At 47.1% G+C, this 25,204-nt stretch overlaps 1 protein-coding gene and 1 long non-coding RNA gene across 6 annotated transcripts in view; one reads left to right on the forward strand and one right to left on the reverse strand.

The window, feature by feature from the left end:
* LOC141053976 (uncharacterized) overlaps positions 1-21,163 on the reverse strand; it is a 166,570-nt gene extending 145,407 nt beyond the window's left edge. For 4 of the 5 annotated variants that reach the window (XR_012221314.1, XR_012221310.1, XR_012221311.1 and 1 more), the window contains exon 1: positions 21,009-21,163. This is a non-coding gene — a long non-coding RNA (uncharacterized lncRNA). The remainder of the gene's footprint in view (positions 1-21,008) is intronic. The other variant, XR_012221313.1, reaches the window with a different exon arrangement.
* Positions 21,164-21,356: 193 nt separating this feature from the next.
* Positions 21,357-25,204, forward strand: part of LOC141053965 (uncharacterized) — a 91,895-nt gene continuing 88,047 nt past the window's right edge. The window contains exon 1 of the mRNA XM_073551120.1: positions 21,357-21,489. The gene's annotated coding sequence lies outside the window, so the exon portion shown is untranslated. The remainder of the gene's footprint in view (positions 21,490-25,204) is intronic.

Here is a 25,204-nt window from a genome sequence, read left to right on the forward strand (position 1 = left end):
CTATGATGTTATGGATAATACATGACTTATGTGCTGTCAATGAAGTTATAGTCCTGAACACATCTATGGTACCAAACCCACACACTATGTTTTGTTTTTATCAATTCTATTTATTTTTCTATGGTTTACGGTGATTGACCTGGCCAATGCTTTCTTCAGTTTATTTCTACATGCTGCAAGCCAGTACCTGTTTGTTTTCACATGAGGGCCAGCAATATATTTGGACTATGATGCCTCAAGGGGCACAGTATAGCCTCTCTATGTTCACCCGAGCCATGACCACGGTCCTGCAGCCCTGGAAGAGGATACATCCCACAGCCACTTTTTTTTTACAATACATATGGATGACCTCCGACCCTGACTGAAGACAGCCAAACCAATACTGCTCTTCTACACATACAACCTTTTTATAATTATTTCAAGACTTTCCAAGAAGGTATCAGTGTGTTTTATATGCTAAATTGCAATCACATTTTCACAGCTCTAGGACTGCCACGCTATACTGAACTGTTTTGTCTGTTTGTCATGAAGAAGCCTGACCATGTAAATGGAGTCCTAACACAGCTTCCCGGAGGAAGACAATGCCCTCCTGGCTTCTACTCTCCAAAACCTGACCAAGTGACTCGTGAAGTCCAAACCTGCATGAGAACCGTGTTTACAACCCACCTGTGCTGGATAAAGCTTATGATATTTCTGTCTGCAATGCCCTACTCTGCTCCCGGACAACGTCACCATCTCCAGATGTGCTGTCCATAATCCAGCTACTCTTCTACCTCTGCCAAAGGGGGGAGGAAGATGGAGGATGAAAGCCACATCTCTGACACATTAGTGGAAGAGGTAGTCGACTCTGAAATGGCTGAACGCGATTGTCTTGCTGTCATGAGGCAAGAGAACACCTGGAAGATCCTGACCTGATGCTCTTTGTGGATAGACCAAGGTATGCAGACCAAGAAGGCCGTTCGCACACTGGTATAGCAGTAGCCACAGAAGTAACTTGCTGCCAGCAAAACCACTGCCTACATCCAAAGGCAGGACTGCGCGCCTTGACAGAAGCATACGAGAGGTCCACTCAACATGAAGCTGTCAAGATCAATCTGGAGGGAAAGAGGCTTCATCACGGCTAACGGAACGCCAGTCTGACACCACAAAGCCATACAAGAATTAATGGAGTCCTTGTTGATGCCAGGAAGAGTTGTGGTGGTAAAAGTAAAAGCACACACACTGGAGACACTTCAAGGGAAGCAGTGGGCAACAGACTAGCTGAAGTAACAGCAAAAGAAGCAGCAGTAATACCGGTTGACACGGAAACAGAGGAAAAGGAATAACCCTGGAAAAAGATGTTCTGACACTCCAGAAACAAGTATCCAAGGAAGAAAAGAAGAAATGGACCTAAGATGAAGTTATACAGGATGAAATATGCCTAAGGATGAACAAGGAAAATTTAAGGCCTCGAACAAAACTCTACATATTTGATGCTATACAGGAAACAGGGAAGTCATAGCATAAGAGTTTAGTCTTTCCCTTGGGTCACATACACGCACAAGTATAATTGCCTATATGTAGACTAAGTTTAAAAACATGTGACTAAAATGCATTTTCGAGTCTTTTCATCCATCCCAGAACCTGAGGACATAGGAGCCCACCAGATCCTGCCCGGTGACTGAGTCCTCATCACCAAGAGGTTCAACAGACGTACCCTTGAACCTAGAGATGACAGCCTGTTCCAAGTCCTGTCAACTATCGCAGCAGTCCATGGGTCCTCGCTTCCCACTGCAAGGAGATGCCGGATCCAGAGTCCAGTAGCGGCTGCCACTCTTCATCCATCTGGCACTTATCCTTTTTCCTAGCTCAAGGGGTAGTCAGTCACCAAGGGGTAGTCACTCATGAGAAGGGCATACTGACTTTCTGGTATAATGTCTCCACCCCAAGAGTAACATATCAATTTGACTACTGTCTCACAATAAGAATGTCCAGGCCCCATGGCACAGTTTCATATCAGGTTTAATACACAATTCATCTGTGTCACTACTGCTGAAATAGGGGAAGGTTCAAACTGGGAGGATTAGTCTCTTGTTGGGTGGCACACTGGTGAAAGTGACTGGAGACATCAACCAGCCCAGGCCCTACAGCGAAGGGACAAATGGGGAATAAGCCTATTAAGTCGCATGACCCTGTCCAAAGCCCATTTTAAGGGTCAGAGTGGCCTTCCAGATTCAATACTCCCTGTCACTGCCACTCACTGCCCCAAGGAGGGATGCATAGTTCTGTACCTTACTATTGACAACCCTTCAGAGTATGAGCAAGGGTTATATGTACTAGGCTCAAGTACTAAACTTGGGAGGGAAAATGGTGACACAAAAGGTAAATTTTGGCTAAGAAGCATAGATACCAGTGGGGGCACACAGGGAGCACCTGACAAATTCAAAGTCGAGAACGAGACAATAGTTGTGTTTAAACCCACCATCCCCGTAAATAAGAATGCAAAGCGGATAAACTATTTATACAATAATCAACAACGGTTTATAAAATACACTGGGGATGCCATAAAGGCAATTATTGACCCATTAAGTTTGCAAAAGTTATTTTATGTCCTTTGATCATATTTTCTTTAATTCTATGCTGCATAGTGCCATGCCTTAAGAAAATGATGATGAAAACTATGGAAACCACAGTGATGACCATGCATGCCGATTTTGAAGATCCCCTGTATGAAAGATGTCCCAATGAAAACATGCAAGCACCACCTCCGGAATATGCCTGCTTGAAGCAAACCAACGAGGGAAAGTCCAGGATCTGACTTCCTCCTGTGCAAAGTCCGTTAGGAGGGGGTCCATCTACTAGAGATGGGTCGTCTCGTATATACGGTGAAGATTAGTTAGCTAGGTTCCAGCATTGTTGAGATAGGTAGGCCGGGAGCACAGATCGATAGGTTCGACGAGATTAGGATTTTGATTTTGCATATCTCCAAAGGAGGGACTGTTAAGGGGTGAATATATGGCACATGAATATATACAAGAATCAAAACTGTACCACTATATAGTGGCTTTGTAGAATATTAGGATCATGTTGCTTTAAGATACTTCTGGCTTTCTGCTGAATTATTTCTGTGCATGACCCACCTAGGCTTCATATAATACCGCAATACTGGGTGGATCGGGCTAAAGAACAATACTTATGTACACGGTGATTATGTAGCATATGGGAACAGTAAACAGTAACTCAGAAACGTACATAGTGATATGTAGCGGCATGGGAACGGTAAATACTAACTTAGAAATGTACCCATGATGTAATAACACAAACTCTGTATAAAAGCTGTTCATTTTTGGATTAAAGACAGAGAAGAATCATATTGACATGATACACCTTGTCTTGTGTATTCTTTTCTCCGTGCACGTAAAATCTCTACCAAAGATCCAATTTGGCCACAGACAATTAAGACGGGCCACACCCTAGTGCGGCAGAATCAACACATCGAGCTTGCCTAGGAGTCAGTCTTTTCGCTGATTCGATATATGCCGAATTTTTGTGATCTGTGATCACAGTAACAGGGTGAGCTGCCCCTTCCAAAAAGTGCCTCCATTCTTCGAATGCCAACTTGACCGCAAGAAGTTCTCTATTGCTCACGTCATTGTTTCGCTCGGCGGGAGAGAGCTTCTAGGATAAGAAAGCATTGTTGTAATAGTTTTAATAAAGGGCGCAGTACTATCATTAAATAATAAACAAAATATCAATGGGGTGCAAAACCTAGTCAGTATATCAACACGGAAACATGGAAGAGAAAAGACTAGACTAATAATGGTATGCACAACCACGAAAGTAAAGCTATGAAAAAGCTTCATTACACCTCAGACAAAACAAACATTAAAATCAATTAAAATGGATACATAACAAGAGAGCAACATCCCCTTGTGAAAAGTCAATAGATGTAATACTGTACATACATGAAAGGCATATACTAATAGCAATGCATAATATATCCGAATAATTGTTATAATTAGAAAAATATATTGCTCAACCCTTAAATGTGCAGACCTAACAATAGTTCCAGGAGCATAAAAACCGCATGAAAAGTGCTATAAGCCCCAGATTCAATGATCGTAATCCCTAAATACAGGCTAGAGACTGGTCAATGTCTATACATAATGAGGATAAATAAATCACCAAAAACCAGAGATATCTGATAACCACCAGAAAAAATAGACACACAACCTGATGAAAGGCAGCCTAGTACGGGTGGAGAAAGGAGGCATGATAGCCAAAAAGGAATGCAAGCAATGCCAGTCACAATGCCAGCTCAAAAAGGCTTATAATAAAGCCATATAAATGTAGATGTGCAGAGAGGAAGGGAAAGGGGGGTGGGGAGAAGACCCCACGCGTATCGCTGCTCTCAGGAGCTTCGTCAGGGGAAGTGAGTATGAAGTGATTATATTGCATATAAATACATGAACCAATCAAATTAAAGACATACCGGTGTGGTGTCATGGTGTCACGCTCACCTGTTGTAGCTGTCAGGAGTGGCGTGACAGGCGAGCGTCAGCGGGCCCTGAAGATGCTGAGACTCCAGGGGAAGCTAAGTCTTGGTGGCCGGGCAGGGGCGCAGTATCTGAGATCAGGAAAACGGTCACAGGACCTGCGGGAGGGGAGGAGCGATGGAGAGGCACTCAGTACCCGCAGGACCTTCCACCATGTGACCGCTTGTCAGAGGAGGCTTACCCCCGGGACGCAGTGGTGACAGGCAGAAGACTAAGTCACACAGGGGCTGAGCAACGGTGATAGTCAGATAAAGCAGGGGGACATACACGAATCTAGCAACGCAGTACAGACTCAGAATGGCAGAGGATCGTCAGGTGCAGCAGAGGGTCAGACACGGGTCGGGCAACGCAGTAAAGAATCAGGATGATAGAGAGCATTCAGGGGAAGCAGAGGGTCATACACGGGTCGAGCAGTAGAGTACCAAATCGGAAACCAAGAGATGTAAACCAAGTCCAGAACAGATCATACACCAAACAACGTATGAGAACAGGCGAGAGGCACTAGCGATGCAGGGTCGGGCACACTCTAGTTAGGAGTATAAACGACAGGGAGGGATGCTCACCTAAGGCTATAAAAACCCTCCCTGGCATCAAAGAGAGGCTCTCCCTATTAACCCCTGCACCATCTGTCCAGAATAACTCATGACAGTACCCCTCTTTCAACGGGGGGCCTCCGGACCCCCAGGCCTCCCTGGGTATCGCGCATGATACGCCCTGACCAGACGATCTGCGTGCACTGACCTGGCCGGTACCCATGATCGATCCTCTGGACCATACCCCTTCCAATGGACGAGATACTGCAGAGAACCACGAACCCATCGAGACTGCACAATGTTTTGTACCTCAAATTCCAGATGACCTTCCACCAATACCGGGGGCGGTAACGGTGTGGGTTCTTCCCTCACTGACCCTACCGGTTTGAGTAAGGATCTATGAAAAACGTTATGCAATTTCAAAGAAGACGGAAGGAGCAAGCGATAAGCCACCGGGTTAATCACATAGGGACCAAGGAATTTGGGGCCCAACTTCGCGGACGGCAGTTTTAAAGTTATGCTTCATGTCGAGAGCCATACCTTATCCCCACAGTGTAGGGTCTGACCCGGATCCCTCTTATTATCAGCAAAGTGTTTGTACTTTTCCTGCGCCTTCCCAATACTTGCTCGAACCTTAGCCCACAGATCACCAATCTGTCTGACCGAATCTTCGGCCCCCGGATAGTTTGAATCCAAACGTGAAATCTCACCAAAATGCGGGTTTAATCCCAGATTAATGAAAAAAAGATGACCTACCAGTGGATTGATTAATCCGATTATTAAAAGCGAACTCCACCAAGGGCAATGCGTCACACCAGTCATCTTGCAATGTTGAAGTCAAACACCGGAGGATTTGTTCCAATGACTGATTGGTGCGCTCCGTTTGTCCATTGCTCTCCGGGTGGTATGCTGAGGAGAAAGACAGAGAAATCCCCAACTTCCTACAAAAAGCTTGCCAAAATTTTGCTATAAATTGTGTCCCCCTATCGGACACAATATTAGTAGGTACCCCATGGAGACGAATGATTTGGGAAAGAAAATGCTTAGAAAGAACCTCGGCTGAGGGTAGTTTGGCCATGGGTACGAAATGTGCCATTTTTGAGAATCTATCCACGACTACACAGATCACCGTGTTACCCCGGGATGGAGGGAGATTGGTGATGAAGTCCATGGACAGATGAGTCCATGGTTTTCTCGGAATTGGTAAAGGTACCAATTCCCCGGCCGGCCGGAAATGAGAGCTCTTAGAACGGGCGCAAACCCCACAGGCTGTGACATGCTCCTTAATTTCTGCAGACATAGATGGCCACCAAAACACTCTTTTCACTGCCTCACATGTGGCCGCAATACCTGGGTGAGCACCCAACTTAGAGTCATGAAACTCCCGTAACAACTCAGAACATAGATGATGTGGTACAAACAATCTATGAGGAGGCTTGGCCCTTGGAGCTAAAGATTGAGCCCCCACAATCTCTCGCTCCAATTCTGACGATAGCTCTGCTATAACCACCCCGGGTTGAAGAATGGATGACGGTGGCTCGGGGGCAGACACTGGTTCAAAACTTCGTGACAAAGCATCCGCTTTTACGTTCTTAGATCCAGGCCGGAAGGTAATAGAGAACTGAAACCGAGAAAAAAAAAGTGACCACCGGGCCTGTCTGAGAGTCAATCTTTTCGCTGTTTTAATGTATTCCAGATTTTTGTGGTCAGTGATGACCGTAATTGGATGTTCTGCCCCCTCCAAAAAATGCCTCCATTCTTCAAACGCCAGCTTTATTGCCAGGAGCTCCCTATTTCCCACATCGTAATTTCTCTCCACCGGAGAGAATTTTTTGGAGAAAAATGCACAGGGTCTGAGATTAGTCAGAGTAGCTGGTCACTGAGACAAAACAGCCCCCACCCCCACCTTGGAAGCATCGACCTCCACAACAAAAGGTATGTTGATCCCTATGGATTCTGCCACACTATGGTGTGGCCCGTCTTAATTGTCTGTGGCCAAATTGGATCTTTGGTAGAGATTTTACGTGCACGGAGAAAAGAATACACAAGACAAGGTGTACCACGTCAATATGATTCCTCTCCTCATCCCTTTTTTCCTAACTTCCTCTGCCTTCTTATAAAATGCTTCAGGGTCCTGTAACACCTCATAATACCTGAGGCTGGGACGCTGCTCTCCACTCAGTAACACATTCTTCTATCCCTTCTTATCTAATGCTCCTCCCCTCGTGATCGGAGGGTTTCTTAACGTACATTTTCTTCCTCACTCCACTATGGGTCATATCTGTCTTATAGATATCGACTGACCGCTCCCACCCATTCTATCATCTGAATTCTGAGTATATCTGAAAAAACATATGTATGTGTGCGTCTTGAAACAAATTCTCACGGGGTTATGAACAGTTGGATATGTGACTGTAAAAGCTGTATGTACTCCTTATGTCCGAGTAAAGGGGTCTTCAGTGAACATAGTGATGTCTAGCTATCTTGAACACAGTAATATAGGGAATTAACCAACAACTAACACCAGAGTATTTCACAAATCTTGTGTATCCAGAAACTGCGTAGTATAAAAATACTAAATAAATTGTTGAAATTTCTGTTTCCTCAAAACATTCGCTCTAAAACATTGCAAAGAAAACATCTCACAGAGAAATGTAGTGACATTAGTAAAACAATAACTAAAAAGTAACAATAGACCTCGGATCTCACAGAGATATCTGTACAAATCAAGCAATTACCATTCAAGTAATTCTCTTTCTACCTGAAAGAACTAACCTTATAATTATAGTATGCAGAACAAAACTAGTTTACCAATTCTCTAATTTCACAACATATATATATATATATATATACACACACACATAAAATTTTTGAATGCATTCTAACCACATGCTAGTACGCCTCCTGCCGGCAAATCATACACACTACAAAAGACAAAAGACAATAAATTTAAAACTGGTACTGACATCAAATGCTGCGAATCCTTGACACCAAAACAATTCGCAATTTACCTATCCATAGGCCAGCCTGATTTGTAGAGGTGAAAAATCTACACCTGGGCAAACCATACTTTTCAGGGAGAGAGCAATCACTCAGTCACATCAACACGGTAATTGAAATTACCCTTCCACCCATATAACTTATGAACCTATGCTGCAGCTAAAACACCATCATCTTAGCCAGGTGATGTCCGGTGGGAACAACGCAAGAAGTCACCAACCACTTAGAGGTTGGAAAATCACTCAGAGTAATCAAGCCCCTACTCCCACTTGCCCACTGGGAGAGACACAGTTCAGACTTCTGCGATCATCGGTCAAGCCGAGAGCAGGACCGGAACCAGAGTGACAGTGAATTTGCTCAGTACGTCTCCCTATCTATATTTTTTTTCCCTTTTCAGGCTGGCTGAGGTAACAATCACGTATGCAAACAACCAAAACAGCAAAGCAGACAGGCAAAGCAGATAAGGCAGACAATTAAACTTTTAGATTACCGTAATTATAAATATGCTTGAAGGGTTACTGTGTGTATACTTTAAAACAACTCATTACACTCTATATTTTATATCCTCCGGACTGAATACAGATAATGTAGCGGGATTGTTAAACACTTTGGATTCAGGAAATGCAGCTGAAATAGCAGTCTAACCAGTATGGCAGGATATTCAATATGAGAGCTGCGGACAGGCGTGTCTCAACAATGCATCAGTACTTCAAAACATAAAAACTATTATGAATGTATTCATTATCCCTTTCACTGTTCTTTGTTACCAAGGCAACTAGGGCTGGGCTTTTTGTCACTTTAGGTGTAGTAAATAGTGGTAATCACCTCTAGATAGGTGGTTGATATTTCAGCAGAGGGGGAAAAATTAGTAATCACCTCTTTCCTTAAAAATGTATATACCGTGTCATTCACGTCACCGGGCCCAGTTTATACCGTGGGCGTATGGCCGGACGTGAGCACCTATATGTATATATCTGATATACAGTCATGGCCAAAAGTATTGACACCCCTGCAATTCTGTCAGATAATACTCAGTTTCTTCCTGAAAATGATTGCAAACACAAACTCTTTGGTATTATTATCTTCAATTAATTTGTCTTAAATGAAAAAACACAAAAGAGAATGAAGCAAAAAGCAAAACATTGATCATTTCACACAAAACTCCAAAAATGGGCCAGACAAAAGTATTGGCACCCTCAGCCTAATACTTGGTTGCACAACCTTTAGCCAAAATAACTGCGACCAACCGCTTCCGGTAACCATCAATGAGTTTCTTACACTGCTCTGCTGGAATTTTAGACCATTCTTCTTTGGCAAACTGCCCCAGGTCCCTGATATTAGAAGGGTGCCTTCTCCAAACTGCCATTTTTAGATCTCTCCACAGGTGTTCTATGGGATTCAGGTCTGGACTCATTGCTGGCCACCTTAGAAGTCTCCAGTGCTTTCTCTCAAACCATTTTCTAGTGCTTTTTGAAGTGTGTTTTGGGTTATTGTCCTGCTGGAAGACCCATGACCTCTGAGGTAGACCCAGCTTTCTCACACTGGGCCCTAAATTATGCTGCAAAATTTGTTGGTAGTCTTCTGACTTCATAATGCCATGCACACGGTCAAGCAGTCCAGTGCCAGAGGCAGCAAAGCAACCCCAAAACATCAGGGAACCTCCGCCATGTTTGACTGTAGGGACCGTGTACTTTTCTTTGAATGCCTCTTTTTTCTCCTGTAAACTCTATGTTGATGCTTTTGCCCTAAAAGCTCTACTTTTGTCTCATCTGACCAGAGAACATTCTTCCAAAATGTTTTAGGCTTTTTCAGGTAAGTTTTGGCAAACTCCAGCCTGGCTTTTTTATGTCTCGGGGTAAGAAGTGAAGTCTTCCTGGGTCTCCTACCATACAGTCCCTTTTCATTCAGATGCCGACGGATAGTACGGGTTGACACCGTTGTACTCTCGGACTGCAGGGCAGCTTGAACTTGTTTGGATGTTAGTCGAGGTTCTTTATCCAACATCCGCACAATCTTGCATTGAAATCTCTTGTCAATTTTTCTTTTCCGTCCACATCTAGGGAGGTTAGCCACAGTGCCATGGGCTTTACACTTCTTGATGACACTGCGCACGGTAGACACAGGAACATTCTGGTCTTTGGAGATGGACTTGTAGCCTTGAGATTGCTCATGCTTCCTCACAATTTGGTTTCTCAAGTCCTCAGACAGTTCTTTGGTCTTATTTCTTTTCTCCATGCTCAATGTGGTACACACAAGGACACAGGACAGAGGCTGAGTCAACTTTAATCCATGTCAACTGGCTGCAAGTGTGATTTAGTTATTGCCAACACCTGTTAGGTGCCACAGGTAAGTTACAGGTGCTGCTAATTACACAAATTAGAGAAGCATCACATGATTTTTCGAACAGTGCCAATACTTTTGTCCACCCTCTTTGTTATGTTTGGTGTGGAATTATGTCCAATTTGGCTTTAGGACAATTCTTTTTGTGTTTTTTCATTTAAGACAAATTAAATGAAGATAATAATACCAAAGGATTTGTGTTTACAATCATTTTCAGGAAGAAACTGAATATTATCTGACAGAATTGCAGGGGTGTCAATACATTTGGCCATGACTGTATATACCTATATATATAACTTCTTCGACCGTCTAAGGTCGGAACCAGGGTGATAACCCAGTGTGAACACCCCCTTTGTAATCTGCTCTGTTTTGTTTCTAGTAGCCCTAGTGCAGTATGAAATAGTTTTTATCAGATACTAGATGGATTCTAGATACACCCTCCGAATTGGTTAGACAGGACAATACACACAGACAATTAAGGAATTATATACCTGACCGGGTCCGTAGGCTCAGGACTTTCAAACGTGGTCAGTTTAAGGGTTCAGAGAAGACAGCCAACTATCTCCTCCCAGCCGGACGTGAATACAGAAGGGTAGGTAAGATGATATATTTTCTCACCAGGTCTCGAGCTGCAGCCTCGTCCTGCTGGAAAGACGTCCGTCCTGGGGGAGATTTTGTTGCGGCTGTGATCATCTGGTATCGTCCTGAGCCCCACTGTTTGAGCGCCAACTGTTGATTCCTATGGATTCTGCCGCACTAGGGTGTGGCCCGTCTTAATTGTCTATGGCCAAATTGGATCTTTGGTAGAGATTTTACGTGCACGGAGAAAAGAATACACAAGACAAGGTGTATCATGTCAATATGATTCTTCTCTGTCTTTAATCCAAAGTGAGCAGCTTTTATACAGATATTGTGTTATCTCATCGTGTTACATCATGGGTACATTTCTAAGTTACTATTTACCGTTCCCATGTCGCTACATATCACTGTTCCCATATCATATGTACGTTTCTGAGTTACTGTTTACTGTTCCCATATGCTACATAATCACCGTGTACATAAGTATTGTTCTTTAGCCCGATCCACCCTAATCCACCCAGTATTGCGGTTTTACATGAAGCCTAGGTGGGTCATGCACAGAAATAATTCAGCAGAAAATCAGAAGTATCTTAAAGCAACATGATCCTAATATTTAGCAAAGCGTCTATATAGTGGTACAATTTTGATTCTTGTATATATTCATGTGCCATATATTCTCCCCTTAACACCCTGGTCCGAGATAATCTCCCGGGGAAATCCAACCCGTGAGAAAACCTGGAGCATGGCGGCCGCCACTGTCTCTGCCAGTATGTTAGGTTACGCAACCGCCTCTGGATACCGTGTGGCATAATCTACCACTGTAAATATATACTTTTTCCCGGACGGACTGGGTTTGGCTAACGGCCTTATCAGATCGACCGCTACTCGGCTAAATGGTTCCTCCACAATGGGGAGGGGGCGTAATTTGGCCTTGCATCGATCCCCCCTCTTGCCAATGCGCTGACAACTGTCACAGGTCTGGCAGTACTGACGAACATCATAGGTTACCCCCGGCCAAAAGAAGTTGTGTGTCAGACGATGCCTGGTGCGACTGACGCCGAAGTGCCCGGCCAAGGGTATATCATGAGAGATTCGCAGTAACTCCTGCCTATACTTCTTGGGAACTACCAGCTGTTGTTTTATAGTGGGGCTTGTCCATGTGTGGTGCTGCTCTGTGATCCGGTAGAGGAGTCCCTGCTTCCATACAAACTGTTCCCCTTCCAGTACTCCTCTCCCCTCCTGTGCCTTCCCACGATATCCCTCTAATGAAGGATCCTCAAGTAACTCCCTCTTAAATTCATCTGGGGTGGCCCAAGAAATGTGTCTGGCTATAGGAATACGTGCAGGGCTGGGATGTCTTACCTGGGCCTCCTCTGAGTGTGATTCCGCCTTCGCAGCTCGAGCTTGTCTCCGGGTGGTCACAGGATAGGTCTCAGCCAGAGGGGCCACCGAGAATGCAGACAACATGGGCCCCAAGTCATTTCCCAGCAAGACGTCTGCAGGCAAATCCTCCATCAAGCCGACCTCAACAAGGCCATCCCCGACTCCCCAGTTCAGGTGAATCCTGGCAGTGGGTAGTCGATGTATAGCTCCCCCTGCTACACGGACTGCCACTGTCCGGTCCGTTTTCTCTTGGTCCCGGACGAGATGAGGCTTCACAAGGATCAAAGTTGCCCCGGAATCTCTTAGTCCCTTGCATACGTTTCCCATTAACCCACACGACCTGTCGATGCTGTTGTCGATTATCTGCCAGGGCTGCCTGCACGGAGTCTACTTCATGAAGCACTTCCTCCATCTCTTCCACCCCTTGGTTAATCGTAGCCCCCAATGCCGGGTCAGCTTCGCCTTGGTAGCAGTGTACAGCAGCCCGGCTGAAGGTAGCTGTTCCCGCCTTTGGCCACTGGGTATGCCGAGTCCGGTTGGGGCATTGTCTTTGCAGGTGGCCCAGCTGACAACAGGTGTGGCTTCGAGCCCCAGGGGGACTGTGGTAGGCCGGGTTTTTAGCTGGTCCCCCTACAATCTTCGGTGGTTTGGGGCCCTCCAGGTCCATGGGCGGGCCCCTAGTGACCACCTTTGATGCGGACAACTGCGGCCTCCCGGCATCATGATGTTCATCGGCCATACGAGCGGCTTCCTCTTGAGTCGTTGGCCGCATGTCCCGAAGCCATTCCTGTGTCTCGGGGTTTAGTCCATTAAAGAATCGTTCTAACAGGAAGAGCTGGAGGACGTCCTCCTTAGTGGTTGCTTGGCTCCCTTGTACCCACTGTAGCAGTGACTGCCGTAATTTACAGGCCCATTCAGCGTGGGTATCGGTTATGCGTTTTATAAGTCCGCGGAACTTTTGGCGGTAGGCCTCTGGTGTCAGCGCATACCGGGCCAAGATCACTTCTTTGATCCACTCATAGTCCATACAGTCCTCATCAGGTACCGTGCTATAGGCGTCCGCTGCCCGGCCTGTCAGCTTGCTGGCCAGAATCGGAACCCGTTCCTACGGCTTCACTTGATGAAGGGCACACTGCCGCTCAAAGTCCTGCAGAAAGCCATCAATGTCTTCCTCTGCCTCCCCCCAACTGTCGGAAGGCATTATATTGGATCTTTTTGTGGCTTACTGTTGAAGGTACCTGGTCGAAGGCCAGAGCTCCCCCTGCTCGCTGACTCTCCTCTCTCCGCCTGCCATCTCCATCTTGGCCAGCTCCACTTTGGTCCGCTCTGCCATCTCCATCTTGGCTAGCTCTATCCTGGTCTGCTCGGCCATCTTTTCCTTCAGATCAGTACACACATCAGCGATCACCTCTCGTATGATCTCTACTGCAGGGTTTAGGCCATAGAACGCCAGTCTGTTCTTTACCTCCCTCTGGAATTCGGTTTCCTCCACATTCACATTGGGGGCTCTGCACTGTCGTGTTCCATGATGGCTGCTTTCAAATCCGCTTTTGTTTTGTTGCTGGAGATCAACCCTCGGGATTCCAAGAGATCTTTTAATGTAGTCCTCTTTAACTTCTGGTAGTTATTTTCCATTCATTCCTTTCCTCCTGTAGAAGGGGTATCAAATCCCGCTGTCTGCCACCAGTGTAACGGGGTCTACCCAAGCTGGGGTACCTCTTTCAGTACCACCCCGTGTTTTCGGAGGTCCGCTCTGCGTTGGCTGGAGTCTGAATGAATGACGCTGGCTGGAATTCCTTGATTACATGGGCGCATATAAAAGATCACTGCTTCTCCACATATTTCCAGTCTGACAACACTTTACTCACAGGACACAGAATATATCACACAGATACAGAGGGCAGGCCAATAGAAAAGCGGCAGACCAGACATGCATTACAAAAGCCGCAGGTGGCCGGAGCCTGCCGATGTTTACTGTGGGAATTACAAAGGTGGGGGGAGGGCGGACAAAAGGAGAATATTGTGTCCCCTCTGCCCAGGGACGCAGCCTGTGGGCTGATGCATTAGGGACATGCATCTCAGATAGAACCTATTATACATACATATAACTGCACAACATATTCTGGGTGCTGAGTGGTTCTGTAACAAGGATAGTGTAGGTCCGCGGCGACACGGATAATGTATAGCAGTATAGGATAGTGTAGGTCCGCGGTGATACGGATAATGAATATAGTAGTATAGGATAGTGTAGATCCGCGGCGATACGGATAATGAATATAGTAGTATAGGATAGTGTAGGTCCGCGGCGACACGGATAATGAATAAAGTAGTATAGGATAGTGTAGGTCCACGGCGATACGGATAATGAATAAAGTAGTATAGGATAGTGTAGGTCCGCGGCGACACGGATAATGAATATAGCAGTATAGGATAGTATAGGTCCGCGGCGACACGGATAATGAATATAGCAGTATAGGATAGTGTAGGTCCGTGGTGACACAGTGACACAGATAATGAGTATAGTAGTATAGGATAGTGTAGGTCCGTGGTGACACGGATAATGAGTATAGCAGTATAGGATAGTGTAGGTCCGCGGGGACACGGATAATGAGTATAGTAGTATAGGATAGTGTAGGTCCGCGGTGACACGGATAATGAGTATAGTAGTATAGGATAGTGTAGGTCCGCGGCGATACGGATAATGAATATAGTAGTATAGGATAGTGTAGGTCCGCGGCGACACGGATAATGAATAAAGTAGTATAGGATAGTGTAGGTCCACGGCGATACGGATAATGAATAAAGTAGTATAGGATAGTGTAGGTCCGCGGCGACACGGATAATGAGTATAGTAGTATAGGATAGTGTAGGTCAGTGGTGATACGGATAATGAATATAGCAGTATAGGATAGTATAGGTCCGCGGCGACACGGATAATGAGTATAGTAGTATAGGATAGTGTAGGTCCGCGGTGACACGGATAATGAGTATAGTAGTATAGGATAGTGTAGGTCCGTGGTGACACGGATAATGAGTATAGCAGTATAGGATAGTGTAGGTCCGCGGGGACACGGATAATGAGTATAGTAGTATAGGATAGTGTAGGTCCGCGGTGACACGGATAATGAGTATAGTAGTATAGGATAGTGTAGGTCCGCGGCGATACGGATAATGAATATAGTAGTATAGGATAGTGTAGGTCCGCGGCGACACGGATAATGAATAAAGTAGTATAGGATAGTGTAGGTCCACGGCGATACGGATAATGAATAAAGTAGTATAGGATAGTGTAGGTCCGCGGCGACACGGATAATGAGTATAGTAGTATAGGATAGTGTAGGTCAGTGGTGATACGGATAATGAATATAGCAGTATAGGATAGTGTAGGTCCACGGCGATACGGATAATGAATAAAGTAGTATAGGATAGTGTAGGTCAGTGGTGATACGGATAATGAATAAAGTAGTATAGGATAGTGTAGGTCCGCGGCGATACGGATAATGAATAAAGTAGTATAGGATAGTGTAGGTCCGCGGCGACACGGATAATGAGTATAGTAGTATAGGATAGTGTAGGTCAGTGGTGACACGGATAATGAGTATAGCAGTATAGGATAGTGTAGGTCCGCGGCGACACGGATAATGAGTATAGTAGTATAGGATAGTGTAGGTCAGTGGTGATACGGATAATGAATAAAGTAGTATAGGATAGTGTAGGTCCGCGGTGACACGGATAATGAGTATAGTAGTATAGGATAGTGTAGGTCAGTGGTGATACGGATAATGAATATAGCAGTATAGGATAGTATAGGTCCGCGGCGACACGGATAATGAATATAGCAGTATAGGATAGTGTAGGTCCGTGGTGACACGGATAATGAGTATAGCAGTATAGGATAGTGTAGGTCCGTGGTGACACGGATAATGAGTATAGTAGTATAGGATAGTGTAGGTCCGTGGTGACACAGTGACACAGATAATGAGTATAGTAGTATAGGATAGTGTAGGTCCGTGGTGACACGGATAATGAGTATAGTAGTATAGGATAGTGTAGGTCCGTGGTGACACGGATAATGAGTATAGTAGTATAGGATAGTGTAGGTCCGTGGTGACACGGATAATGAATATAGTAGTATAGGATAGTGTAGGTCCGCGGGGACACGGACAATGAGTATAGTAGTATAGGATAGTGTAGCTCCGCGGTGACACGGATAATGAGTATAGTAGTATAGGATAGTGTAGGTCCGCGGTGACACGGATAATGAGTATAGTAGTATAGGATAGTGTAGCTCCGCGGTGACACGGATAATGAGTATAGCAGTATAGGATAGTGTAGGTCCGCGGGGACACGGACAATGAGTATAGTAGTATAGGATAGTGTAGCTCCGCGGTGACACAGATAATGAGTATAGTAGTATAGGATAGTGTAGGTCCGCGGTGACACGGATAATGAGTATAGTAGTATAGGATAGTGTAGCTCCGCGGTGACACGGATAATGAGTATAGTAGTATAGGATAGTGTAGGTCCGCGGGGACACGGATAATGAGTATAGTAGTATAGGATAGTGTAGCTCCGTGGTGACACGGATAATGAGTATAGTAGTATAGGATAGTGTAGGTCCGCGGGGACACGGACAATGAGTATAGTAGTATAGGATAGTGTAGGTCCGTGGTGACACGGATAATGAGTATAGTAGTATAGGATAGTGTAGGTCCGCGGGGACACGGACAATGAGTATAGTAGTATAGGATAGTGTAGATCCGCGGTGACACGGATAATGAGTATAGTAGTATAGGATAGTGTAGGTCCGTGGTGACACGGATAATGAGTATAGCAGTATAGGATAGTGTAGGTCCGCGGTGACACAGATAATGAGTATAGTAGTATAGGATAGTGTAGGTCCGTGGAGACACGGATAATGAGTATAGGAGTATAGGATAGTGTAGGTCCGCGGGGACACGGATAATGAGTATAGTAGTATAGGATAGTGTAGGTCCGTGGTGACACGGATAATGAGTATAGCAGTATAGGATAGTGTAGGTCCGTGGTGACACGGATAATGAGTATAGTAGTATAGGATAGTGTAGGTCCGTGGTGACACGGATAATGAGTATAGCAGTATAGGATAGTGTAGGTCCGCGGGGACACGGATAATGAGTATAGTAGTATAGGAGAGTGTAGGTCCGCGGCGACACGGATAATGAGTATAGTAGTATAGGATAGTGTAGGTCCGCGGTGACACAGATAATGAGTATAGTAGTATAGGATAGTGTAGGTCCGCGGTGATACGGATAATGAGTATAGTAGTATAGGATAGTGTAGGTCCGCGGTGACACGGATAATGAGTATAGCAGTATAGGATAGTGTAGGTCCGCGGTGACACGGATAATGAGTATAGTAGTATAGGATAGTGTAGGTCCGTGGAGACACGGATAATGAGTATAGGAGTATAGGATAGTGTAGGTCCGCGGGGACACGGATAATGAGTATAGTAGTATAGGATAGTGTAGGTCCGTGGTGACACGGATAATGAGTATAGCAGTATAGGATAGTGTAGGTCCGTGGTGACACGGATAATGAGTATAGTAGTATAGGATAGTGTAGGTCCGTGGTGACACGGATAATGAGTATAGTAGTATAGGATAGTGTAGGTCCGTGGTGACACGGATAATGAGTATAGTAGTATAGGATAGTGTAGGTCCGTGGTGACACGGATAATGAGTATAGTAGTATAGGATAGTGTAGGTCCGTGGTGACACGGATAATGAGTATAGCAGTATAGGATAGTGTAGGTCCGCGGTGACACGGATAATGAGTATAGTAGTATAGGATAGTGTAGGTCCGTGGTGACACGGATAATGAGTATAGCAGTATAGGATAGTGTAGGTCCGTGGTGACACGGATAATGAGTATAGTAGTATAGGATAGTGGAGGTCCGCGGTGACACGGATAATGAGTATAGTAGTATAGGATAGTGTAGGTCCGCAGTGACACGGATAATGAGTATAGTAGTATAGGATAGTGTAGATCCGTGGTGACATGGATAATGAGTATAGTAGTATAGGATAGTGTAGATCCGCGGTGACACGGATAATGAGTATAGTAGTATAGGATAGTGTAGGTCCGTGGTGACACGGATAATGAGTATAGCAGTATAGGATAGTGTAGGTCCGTGGTGACACGGATAATGAGTATAGTAGTATAGGATAGTGTAGGTGAGCGGTGACACGGATAATGAGTATAGTAGTATAGGATAGTGTAGGTCCGTGGTGACACGGATAATGAGTATAGTAGTATAGGATAGTGTAGGTCCGTGGTGACACGGATAATGAGTATAGTAGTATAGGATAGTGGAGGTCCGCGGTGACACGGATAATGAGTATAGCAGTATAGGATAGTGTAGGTCCGTGGTGACACGGATAATGAGTATAGTAGTATAGGATAGTGTAGGTCCGTGGTGACACGGATAATGAGTATAGCAGTATAGGATAGTGTAGGTCCGTGGTGACACGGATAATGAGTATAGTAGTATAGGATAGTGTAGGTCCGTGGTGACACGGATAATGAGTATAGTAGTATAGGATAGTGGAGGTCCGCGGTGACACGGATAATGAGTATAGTAGTATAGGATAGTGTAGATCCGCGGTGACACGGATAATGAGTATAGTAGTATAGGATAGTGTAGGTCCGTGGTGACACGGATCTCTATCTAAACCCAAGTGTGTATGACGGGTATATGATACAGACTGCAGACGATGGAATAGATTATTATCTTCCTCTTGGTGGACACCACACACCGACCGCTGCACACTGGAATCGTGGATTCCTCCTAATAGTGTAAATACAAGTTACATTTTCGTCTTTAGTTTGGGATTTTTGGCCTCTGGCAATTTGACAATGATTGCACTTATCCTTCGTTGACTTTTTAGAACCTTATGTTCAAACTTTTACATCGGCCCATTTTCCTTTTTGTAATTTTTAAAATGTAAAATTGACAATTTATATATGTTTTGTCTAAAATACAAAGGAGACGTGTGACCTGTATCTTCCGGCCTATTACACATCATCTCATCATCAACTTGCTTAACTGTTTATGATAACAATAATTGGAGCAGGGGTGCACAAACTTTTACATTCCACTGGTTATAGGTGTGTATATATATACACACACACACTGTACTAACGTGTCATAATCCTGTGTGTATAGATATAGATGTGGGGGCTCCGGCAGTGACAGGTGCAGTTATTTATAAGGAGCTTGTTATGTGTCGGCCCCATATATCGGGGAGGGGACATCTATCGGGGTCTATTGGACATTTTCTGGGGTGATTTTCCTCTGATGTCTCCTGACACAACTCTCCACCTCCTGCTCTCCTCGGAGATAAGCCGCACTAGAGACGCTTTCCCACAAGTGTGCATTAACCCCCCCTGGGATGCCAAGCAGCCCCCACAAGTGTGCATTAACCCCCCCTGGGATGGCAAGCAGCCCCCACAAGTGTGCATTAACCCCCCCTGGGATGCCAAGCAGCCCCCACAAGTGTGCATTAACCCCCCCTGGGATGCCAAGCAGCCCCCACAAGTGTGCATTAACCCCCCCTGGGATGCCAAGCAGCCCCCACAAGTGTGCATTAACCCCCCCTGGGATGCCAAGCAGCCCCCACAAGTGTGCATTAACCCCCCCTGGGATGCCAAGCAGCCCCCACAAGTGTGCATTAACCCCCCCTGGGATGCCAAGCAGCCCCCACAAGTGTGCATTAACCCCCCCTGGGATGCCAAGCAGCCCCCACAATTGTGCATTAACCCCCCCTGGGATGCCAAGCAGCCCCCACAAGTGTGCATTAACCCCCCCTGGGATGCCAAGCAGCCCCCACAAGTGTGCATTAACCCCCCCTGGGATGGCAAGCAGTCCCCACAAGTGTGCATTAACCCCCCCTGGGATGCCAAGCAGCCCCCACAAGTGTGCATTAACCCCCCCTGGGATGCCAAGCAGCCCCCACAAGTGTGCATTAATCCCCCCCTGGGATGCCAAGCAGCCCCCACAAGTGTGCATTAATCCCCCCCTGGGATGCCAAGCAGCCCCCACAAGTGTGCATTAACCCCCCCTGGGATGCCAAGCAGTCCCCACAAGTGTGCATTAACCCCCCCTGGGATGCCAAGCAGCCCCCACAAGTGTGCATTAACCCCCCCTGGGATGCCAAGCAGCCCCCACAAGTGCATTAATCCCCTCCTGGGATGCCAAGCAGCCCCCACAAGTGTGCATTAACCCCCCCTGGGATGCCAAGCAGCCCCCACAAGTGTGCATTAACCCCCCCTGGGATGCCAAGCAGCCCCCACAAGTGTGCATTAACCCCCCCTGGGATGCCAAGCAGCCCCCACAAGTGTGCATTAACCCCCCCTGGGATGCCAAGCAGCCCCCACAAGGGTGCATTAACCCCCCCTGGGATGCCAAGCAGCCCCCACAAGGGTGCATTAACCCCCCCTGGGATGCCAAGCAGCCCCCACAAGTGTGCATTAACCCCTCAGGAGCCCAACAAGCTCCCAGATGACCCAAACATTAAGCCCCCAAATCCCACTAGTTAGCCCCAAGTATCAGCCCCCAACAACTAAACATGTAAGAAGACCCCAACCTGTTACTTACTAAACCCTCCTGTTCCTCACTGACCTCCTCCCTGCTGCTCACAGACGCCGGCACCACATGAAATAGTGATGTGTCGTTCGTGAACGATCCAATACAAAGAGCCGGCTCCCTGCTGTGAACGAAATGAGCCGGTTACACACAGTCACACGCCATATATGCCATGGAGGAACTGGCAGTGTATGTTTGGGACTGAAGGGTTAACTCCCCTGCATTTATCCACAGCTCCTCCTCTCCTGACCGCTCCTTCCCCAGATGAGTCACAGTCAGGCTTCACTAAGCTGGGGCTGATAAAGCTGCTGAGGCGCCAGGAAAAAAAAAAAAAAAGAATCGGCTCGTTCTCCCTGCAGAGCCGGCTCATTTCGTTCACAGCAGGGAGCCGGCTCTTTGTATCGGATTGTTCACGAACGACACATCACTATTTCATGTGGTGCCGGCGTCTGTGAGCAGCAGGGAGGAGGTCAGTGAGGAACAGGAGGGTTTAGTAAGTAACAGGTTGGGGTCTTCTTACATGTTTAGTTGTTGGGGGCTGATACTTGGGGCTAACTAGTGGGATTTGGGGGCTTAATGTTTGGGTCATCTGGGAGCTTGTTGGGCTCCTGAGGGGTTAATGCACACTTGTGGGGGCTGCTTGGCATCCCAGGGGGGGTTAATGCACACTTGTGGGGGCTGCTTGGCATCCCAGGGGGGGTTAATGCACACTTGTGGGGGCTGCTTGGCATCCCAGGGGGGGTTAATGCACACTTGTGGGGGCTGCTTGGCATCCCAGGAGGGGTTAATGCACACTTGAGGGGGCTGCTTGGCATCCCAGGAGGGGTTAATGCACACTTGTGGGGGCTGCTTGCCATCCCAGGGGGGGTTAATGCACACTTGTGGGGGCTGCTTGGCATCCCAGGGGGGGTTAATGCACACTTGTGGGGGCTGCTTGGCATCCCAGGGGGGGTTAATGCACACTTGTGGGGGCTGCTTGCCATTGCAGGGGGGGTTAATGCACACTTGTGGGGGCTGCTTGGCATCCCAGGGGGGGTTAATGCACACTTGTGGGGGCTGCTTGGCATCCCAGGAGGGGTTAATGCACACTTGTGGGGACTGCTTGGCATCCCAGGAGGGGTTAATGCACACTTGTGGGGGCTGCTTGCCATCCCAGGGGGGGTTAATGCACACTTGTGGGGGCTGCTTGGCATCCCAGGGGGGGTTAATGCACACTTGTGGGGGCTGCTTGGCATCCCAGGGGGGGTTAATGCACACTTGTGGGGGCTGCTTGCCATTGCAGGGGGGGTTAATGCACACTTGTGGGGGCTGCTTGGCATCCCAGGAGGGGTTAATGCACACTTGTGGGGGCTGCTTGGCATCCCAGGGGGGGTTAATGCACACTTGTGGGGGCTGCTTGCCATTGCAGGGGGGGTTAATGCACACTTGTGGGGGCTGCTTGGCATCCCAGGAGGGGTTAATGCACACTTGAGGGGGCTGCTTGGCATCCCAGGAGGGGTTAATGCACACTTGTGGGGGCTGCTTGCCATCCCAGGGGGGGTTAATGCACACTTGTGGGGGCTGCTTGGCATCCCAGGGGGGGTTAATGCACACTTGTGGGGGCTGCTTGGCATCCCAGGGGGGGTTAATGCACACTTGTGGGGGCTGCTTGCCATTGCAGGGGGGGTTAATGCACACTTGTGGGGGCTGCTTGGCATCCCAGGAGGGGTTAATGCACACTTGTGGGGGCTGCTTGGCATCCCAGGGGGGGTTAATGCACACTTGTGGGGGCTGCTTGCCATTGCAGGGGGGGTTAATGCACACTTGTGGGGGCTGCTTGGCATCCCAGGAGGGGTTAATGCACACTTGTGGGGACTGCTTGGCATCCCAGGAGGGGTTAATGCACACTTGTGGGGGCTGCTTGCCATCCCAGGGGGGGTTAATGCACACTTGTGGGGGCTGCTTGCCATCCCAGGGGGGGTTAATGCACACTTGTGGGGGCTGCTTGGCATCCCAGGGGGGGTTAATGCACACTTGTGGGGGCTGCTTGGCATCCCAGGGGGGGTTAATGCACACTTGTGGGGGCTGCTTGCCATTGCAGGGGGGGTTAATGCACACTTGAGGGGGCTGCTTGGCATCCCAGGAGGGGTTAATGCACACTTGTGGGGACTGCTTGGCATCCCAGGAGGGGTTAATGCACACTTGTGGGGGCTGCTTGCCATCCCAGGGGGGGTTAATGCACACTTGTGGGGGCTGCTTGGCATCCCAGGGGGGGTTAATGCACACTTGTGGGGGCTGCTTGGCATCCCAGGGGGGGTTAATGCACACTTGTGGGGGCTGCTTGGCATCCCAGGGGGGGTTAATGCACACTTGTGGGGGCTGCTTGGCATCCCAGGGGGGGTTAATGCACACTTGTGGGGGCTGCTTGCCATTGCAGGGGGGGTTAATGCACACTTGTGGGGGCTGCTTGGCATCCCAGGGGGGGTTAATGCACTTGTGGGGGCTGCTTGGCATCCCAGGGGGGGTTAATGCACACTTGAGGGGGCTGCTTGGCATCCCAGGGGGGGTTAATGCACACTTGTGGGGGCTGCTTGGCATCCCAGGGGGGGTTAATGCACACTTGTGGGGGCTGCTTGGCATCCCAGGGGGGGTTAATGCACACTTGTGGGGGCTGCTTGGCATCCCAGGGGGGTTAATGCACACTTGAGGGGGCTGCTTGGCATCCCAGGGGGGGTTAATGCACACTTGTGGGGGCTGCTTGGCATCCCAGGGGGGGTTAATGCACACAATATGTTCAAACACACCCAAGCCATATACAGAGAGAATGTGGAGAATGTATGCGGCTCTTTACTCCTCTTCTGTTCCTCTAGGCTCCTGTAGGGTATCATTACCAAGTTTGCATTAATACTTTAATTCATTACTTTTAAATAATTTTTTTTTTCTGTTTATAGTTATTGTTTATGAAACAGTGTGATCAGCAGTGCTAAATGGGTGCGGTTGGGGCGTGACTACTAAACTGGGTAGCTAGGGGCGTGAGGACTTATTTATATGGTGGCCGCTGTGCCCTCTTTTATGTGAGGGGGGCTCCAGAGCTCACACGGTGGGTTGGGGGTCTATGGTGTCTGAGGAGACACCAGAGGTAAAGGATTATTAGAATCCAGCAGTTCTAGGGTTAAGGTGCGGGCATCTCTCCGGACCCCCATACACATGGGCACATTGTCTGTATGGGGAGGGGAGAAGCGGTGGGAAAGCGTCTCTAGTGCGGCTTATCTCCGAGGAGAGCAGGAGGTGGAGAGTTGTGTCAGGAGACGTCAGAGGAAAATCACCCCAGAAAATGTCCAATAGACCCCGACAGATGTCTCCTCCCCGGTATATGGGGCCGACACATAACAAGCTCCTTATAAATAACTGCACCTGTCACTGCCGGAGCCCCCACATCTATATCTATACACACAGGATTATGACACGTTAGTACAGTGTGTGTGTGTGTATATATATATATATATATATATATATACACCTATAACCAGTGGAATGTAAAAGTTTGTGCACCCCTGCTCCAATTATTGTTATCATAAACAGTTAAGCAAGTTGATGATGAGATGATGTGTAATAGGCCTGAAGATACAGGTCACACGTCTCCTTTGTATTTTAGACAAAACATATATAAATTGTCAATTTTACATTTTAAAAATTACAAAAAGGAAAATGGGCCGATGTAAAAGTTTGAACATAAGGTTCTAAAAAGTCAACGAAGGATAAGTGCAATCATTGTCAAATTGCCAGAGGCCAAAAATCCCAAACTAAAGACGAAAATGTAACTTGTATTTACACTATTAAGAGGAATCCACGATTCCAGTGTGCAGCGGTCGGTGTGTGGTGTCCACCAAGAGGAGGATAATAATCTATTCCATCGTCTGCAGTCTGTATCATATACCCGTCATACACACTTGGGTTTAGATAGAGATCCGTGTCCCCGCGGACCTACACTATCCTATACTACTATACTCATTATCCGTGTCCCCGCGGACCTACACTATCCTATACTACTATACTCATTATCCGTGTCCCCGCGGACCTACACTATCCTATACTACTATACTCATTATCCGTGTCACCGCGGACCTACACTATCCTATACTACTATACTCATTATCCGTGTCACCACTGACCTACACTATCCTATACTACTATACTCATTATCCGTGTCCCCGCGGACCTACACTATC

Source organism: Dendrobates tinctorius, unplaced genomic scaffold (genome assembly GCF_039654945.1).
Source record: "Dendrobates tinctorius isolate UK_male_01 unplaced genomic scaffold, ASM3965494v1 ptg000173l, whole genome shotgun sequence".
NCBI classification, from domain to species: Eukaryota; Metazoa; Chordata; class Amphibia; order Anura; family Dendrobatidae; genus Dendrobates; species Dendrobates tinctorius.